The 6,820-nt window shown below is 33.1% G+C and overlaps 1 pseudogene; it reads right to left on the minus strand.

The window, feature by feature from the left end:
* Positions 1-1,707: 1,707 nt before the first annotated feature.
* LOC108377985 (23 kDa integral membrane protein-like) lies at positions 1,708-3,427 on the minus strand (annotated as a pseudogene).
* Positions 3,428-6,820: the final 3,393 nt, after the last annotated feature.

Genomic DNA, 6,820 nt, shown 5'->3' on the forward strand with positions numbered 1-6,820 from the left:
AAATTAAGCTTACATACGTGTCTCATCGTTTCTTGTGTCATTTCAAAACTTGAGATTTACCTTACAGTATATATTGATTTAAAAGCCGTCAACTGGAATTTTGGCCAGGTTTTTCGCAGACAACCTTATATCCTCTGTTTCGCAATTTTTGTTATACAAGATTTATTTATTAAACAGATGAGTGAAACTTACACTACACTTATTAAATAATCAGAATTTAATTTTTTAACAGATGGCAAACATATTCAAAATAAAACAAGACCTTATTGGATATCTAGAAGCCAAGCCAAGATTTGACATCTCATTTTTAAATCGAACGGCCTAAATATACCCAAATGCTGCAATACAATTTTCACCTTCGAGAAACAAATGCCTTTTTGAATTTAGCGTACGGTCCATAATTATATTTGCCCACATTAATACATACATACATATATGGAAGAGAAGAACTGTGCTATATTTTTCTAATTATTTGTTTGTTATATTGTTTACATAATACATCACTGATCAACGCAATGATTGACTTCATATTTAAGGGCCTTCATTTCGCCACTACCGTCTGTATGTCATATGTATGTTATGTATGTCATAAATATATACATACATATGTGCATACGTTTGCTAGCACTTTAAAATACAAAATTGGGGCAATCGATTTAAATGCTTGGTATGTGCATATGCATGCATGATTTCTTTGTTACCAAGGCAATGGCCTAACTTCTACCACCACAAAACGGGGAACCTACTTGTTGTCGTTGTTGTAGTCACTAGGGGTTAATAAAAGCTACCCCTACAAATGCACAGTCCAACAACTATAGAATGCTCCTCAACATGTTCAGTCCTACTTGCTTTGTTGAATAAACAAATAGGCAACTTTACGCAAAAGTGAAAATGCAAGGACGATTTACTATTTAGACTTCTACTTTGAACTGTTAACGTTAGGGGAAATTGCAAGCGTTTACAAATTGTTGTTGAAAATCATTTGCACATTGTTTGCTGTGGTTGTGAAACATTTGTATTGCTTCAATTTACTCGTGTTTGTTTTCGGTGTACCAGCATTAGTTCGAATCATATTTTTATTCAGAAAGGCACTTCCTATATAATCCAATCGACTTGAAAACAAAAAGTAAAGTAATTAGCTTTCAAAGATATAAACGCTAAATTTAAAAAAATACTACTAAAGCAGACTATGAACAGCTTCTTAAAGGCAATAAACTGTAATTTACTCAGGCAATCAATCGGTTGCAGAACGATACAGAGTTGCATGTATTGGGGCTAACATTAACCATTATCTAGCGTTTTTCAGAAACGAAAACATTTACATACATCCACATGTAATGTCCATGTACATATGTATGTCAAATCGATTTAACGGAAGTCTATGTGGTGACAGTATTTATTGGCAGATTCATGTTAATATTTCTTTAAAGAAAATCAGTTTTTTGATCAAGTACATATTGGCTATGATTATCTATGTATGACCTTTTCCGTTTCTCGCTCAGCTTTATAATTCCATCGGTGCAGAACTTATGTGTTTAATGGGGAACAGCTTTGCTCAGACGGTGCAAAGTCCGTGCGATGTATTTCGCACTTCCCAACTATGTCCCGTCACAACTCCTTATCTGTGGGCCAATTCTGATCGTTTTTTCTTGATTGCTTCGTTCAAATGCTCGAATCGTGCACTCAATAACAAATCTTTAATTTAATTTTTTTCTCTTTATTTATTTATTTGTTTATGAAATTTCGAGTTCAAAAAAATGTTATATAATTACTTGGCGTAAGTATATTTCCAAATAATGGTACAAAAGTTGATTGAATGTAGGTAGGGCAGACGAACACAATAACGTTCGCTTATTAAATTGCATAGTGTTTCATAAATATTTCAATGCTTAAATATCTTGCAAATTCCTTGCTTTAGTTTAACATGTAATAAGGCATACACAAATAAAAATATAATTCAACATAACTTGTAGACAACGTGACTAACTTTTACATATAATTAATATCCAATAAAATACATATAGTACATATATATATATATTATAATAAATTTAAACTTTGAATGCATATCACTTCACACGAAGTGTACTTAAAGTCAATAACATTATTGTTTAATATACAGACATATTTGCTTGAAACAGAACTTGTCGTAAATTCTCTTGAGATTACTTGTGGCTTATTTTTTAATATCGTTTCTTCATTAAACTTATGCGCATTTCTTTCCTCTTTGCAGTTTAAGTGGTACACAGTGTGTATGCACATATATTTCAACGGTTTTTTTTTATTGTTTCTTTAGGCATATAACATTCGTAAATAGTTTCAGATTCATCTGTTTCAATGGTTATAATAAATTTAATATTTTTTTCTTTACTTTTTAATGATTTTATTTTCAATTTCACATACTTGGTCACTTAAAATTTAAATAAACATTTTGTGTTTCGATTTCATTTCGATTTAATATAAGCTTTGTAAATGTGTATTCAATATATAATGTATATTTCTTAGGGAAAAAACTACATACATACATAAATATACTATATAAATCAATGGTTCACTTCAATTACTATTTAGATTGGAATTGAATGTGCGTTTGAGGACGACATCAAAAAAAAATTAAAATGTATGGAACATGGACGCTGTTTATCCTCGATTAATAAGCATTTCGTCGCTTATAGTTGCGTACGTTATTGGCTAAGCAGCAGGCGAAAATGAAGCCGACCAACTGTGCATAAAAAAATAAATATAAAATTAATAAAAAAAAAATAAATTTAAATTTTTCATCCACTCACCTCCACACCAATCAATCCCAAACCAACATATTTGGCTGTGTCAGTACTGAAGGACATGAATTCCTGGAATTTGCTACGGCAACCGCCATAGACGTTCAACGGATTCGCGCAGTTGTCATTCTCACAACAGCTTGGCGGTGGGCTCTGCAGTATTACAACGTAGTCGGTGAAACCATTCTTGCCGCAACATTTCAACTGTAAATGGAGACACATTAGCACAATTGATTGCACATCTCACACAAACACACAAATGCTCAGAGCAATATCAATTTTCACTTACCGAACGCTGTATGGCATCGAAGACGCCCGACTGGCGTGCCTCTTTCTCCCAAGCCTTATCGATGACCTCAGCCCATTGCTGCGGTAAATTTATCCTTATTGGTCCATAGGAGTACAACAATAGTCAGTTGTAGAATGAGTAGCACCAACAGGAAGACGGCATAAGTCATAGTCATGCATACGGATTCACGTATGGCGCCACAGCATCCCAGGAATGAGATGAATACCACAATTGAACCAATAGTAATGAGTATAATTGGTACAATGGCTTGTGGTGGGAAACCGACTTGGCCATCGACCTCGATAGTGCCGATGTTGTTGAGAATTAATACACCAAAAACGATGCCCAAAATGACCAATTATCTGAAATTGAAAAATGTGTGGTTAATTAATTGATTTAGATTGCTTTGTAATTCTAAATATGTAGATGTATGTTTGTATAAAAAATATATGTATTTTTTTTTGTTTTTCTTTAAAGTCAGTAATGGTTTTTAAGTCCACAGAAAGCGCAAAGTTGCCATTTGCTTAGTGTTAAGAACCTCACTTATTTTAACTTTTGGCGACTTCGAAGTTTCCAAATTTAGTTGAGTCGATATTGAACCAGTATTGACAAAAGTATTACTGACACTAAACCAACAAAATTTAACGTGACAAAACAGCAAAAGTTCAGCACACCAGACAGCAGGAAACTGTCACAAATTTCCGATAGGGCGACTGGACGTGAGGTCAAACTAAAGAAATTATTCAAGCAAACAATGACAGCCTTGAGTTTTTACGAGTGCAAACTAAATAGAAAATAAGTGAACTATCAATAAAACAGATTAAAAAAAAAAATCATCAAATCCTAAACTAATAACGTATGCAAAATGCGCAAGGTGTTCTCCATAAAAAGGGGCAGCAAAAACTGCTGTGGAATACAAATCATACATATTTCATTGGACTTGATACGGAATCTCCTTATAAGAAATGCAGACAATTGTGTGTGTGAACATTAGTACATATGTAACTAGTACTAACGTACACAGATAGTCAATAAACACCTGCATTTTTAAATTTACATAATACTATATTCTACTTACTTTTGAGTGGAGGAATAGGTGAGTTATTTTCGCAAACATCAAATAAAACTTGTCGCGAAAATTAAACAACGAATGTGGTATTAGTGTCGAACTCGCAGCATGCTGTGAGTTATAAATCAAATATCTACATATTTACTGAACAGATAACGAGAGTGTGAAAAACTTAAACAAGCCTGGGTACACAGTAAAAATGGCATGGACTGGCGAATGGTTGATGGCCCTTTTTGATGAATGATATCGAGAGTATAATCGTTATTAGAGAATTTCAGATTAACCCAAGGGTCCGAGTTGTTGTTTTTAGACGAATTGGCCGCACTTATTTTCAAACAGCACCTTCACCAGCACGAAGAAAAAAGTGAAGTAAAAGTAACCGAAAATGCCGGTTCAAACACAAAAACACGTTTTTATGAACTAAACCAATGGTGCAAGAATGGTTCGAATCGCTGGAGCGACTGACTAAATTTTTTCATCTGGTTCACGTCTGGTTTTACTAAAATTATTTTTTATTTCTTGTTTATCTTTCACTTTTATTGTTTACCATTATTTTTAATTTTTTCTTTTATGTACATATTTTTATATTTTTCTTTTATGTACATTTTTTTATTTATTTTTTCTTTTATTTAATATTTTTATTTTTTTTATTCTTTTATTACATATTTTTATTTTTCTTTTTTTATACTTTTTCGTTTATATTTTTGTATTTAGTTTTTTCTTAAATTTTATTTTTAGTTTTAATTTTATGTACTTATATTTTAATTTTTTTTTACTTTTAGTAAGTGTCTTTACTTTTTTCTTATTTATTAATCGATTTTATATATTTTATAATTGCCATTTTCCATTAAAACAACCTAGGTATCTGAAAAAAATATTCCATTTAACATTTTTTCTTTATGAATTATGTGATCTCGAAAGAAGAATGCACTTTCAACCGATAGAAGATATGCGCATGATACTATGCCTAGTTACAAGCAATAAAACGGGAATGAGCACAAAACTAGAGCGCACAAAGTGGTTCCTCTTAGCCCTATCAACTTTGTGAATGGCAGAAGGGAGTAGCTAAATTACCCGGTCGTAGTTTTTTCTGGTAACGCTATGGACCTTATAGGCTGCACTGCCACGCTACCTTAACCTAATCTTATAGAAAAATGTGAAATAAAGGCATTTCAAGATGAAACAATTTTTTTTATGAATTTCTTGACCAGTTGAATTCTTTCAGCGTTTCTTACAAAGTAACATAAAACGAGTTTAAGTTGAACGCAGTAAAAATAGAACATTTATCTGGAAACTGTGAGTTCGTGTGTTGTAATATTTATTTTGTAATTATTAAACAAAATTATATTGTGTATTATATTGGTTTCATGTGCAAAAATCTAGAAACAATCCCTGTGAGTAGTAGAAACAAAAATAAGTAGCTAAATAAGTACATATTGAAATTTAAAACTCTTAAAACAAAAAAACTTAAGAAGACATTAACAAAAAAACCGGATGAAAAGTGGAAATTCCAGGGAACGCAGAGCAATAAAATTGCGCATAGCTAGCTTTTGTGTGCTTTTGAGTATGAAATATTATTTAAATAGAGCTCGGTTTCTAACACGCACACATATGCACAACCATTAGTTATTCAAAGCTAACGAACTTTTGGCACGCAAAGCTAAAGCAAAATGAGGGCTTAGAACTGCCTAACCAGCATAATGGGGCAAGCAAATGGAGAATGTGCAAGAAAAAATTTAAATAAGAAATGTATTACATATATATGTATGCAAGTAAATACTCGAATGAACAACTCGTTTCAAATATATCTACGCACAAACGTATTCCCGCATTCTAACCAGTGAATTAGATCGGCGCTGGATAGCGAGCTTTGTGAAGCAACAAGCTGCAATTTACACTACTTGTGTACATTTCATTCACTTTGATTACTCATACGTATGGTGTAAATGACACACAGAAAATTAACAACAAAAACGCGCGAAGTGTTATAATTTACTTACTCCACGACGCCGCCTACGTTCAGACTAAACGAGAATAATGAGGTCAAAACAGAAGTGCACCAGCGTGCATGTGTTACCAGTTCAAAAAACGCTTCAAATTAAACAAGGAGCAAAAAAAAATGTCACAGGCGCAGCAACAATGAAGCTGTAAAGTAGCAAGCGTGCGTAGTAAGTAATAAACTACGAGTATGTTTTGCTAATTTACAATGGTGAAGCAAAGTAAGCAAACAAATGGAAATCAAATGATTAGACCTTGTGAAAGCACAACGCCGGTTGAGGGTATCTACACATGAACCAACCAAGCCAAATTTTCAGTTGGGAATTTAAGGCAGATAACCTACGCAAATTATGATTCGCAGCTCAAATATTTAACCATCAGAACCGAGACCGTTCTTCTTATCGCATTCGCACCAGATAGCCAAGCCAACGCCTTGCGGGTCCCATACGTTTTGTGAGCATATGCGGCTTTTGGCACTACTAGATATTGCGGTTGCCAGCTGGTTTTTGCTTGAGGTCTTCAGAAAAATTTGGCTTGTGATTGTGGACAGATTTTTGGATTCAATTAATTAAACAAAAATGTTTTCAGTAAAAGAAAAAAAGTACAGAATTCCAATTGACATGCTCAATTCTTCTGATGATGCTGTTCACAAAACCGTGTCTCCAACAAATACTCCATTTAGAA

This window comes from Rhagoletis zephyria, unplaced genomic scaffold (assembly GCF_001687245.7).
Source record: "Rhagoletis zephyria isolate East Lansing unplaced genomic scaffold, Rhagoletis_zephyria_1.1 Rzeph_scaffold_13110, whole genome shotgun sequence".
NCBI classification, from domain to species: Eukaryota; Metazoa; Arthropoda; class Insecta; order Diptera; family Tephritidae; genus Rhagoletis; species Rhagoletis zephyria.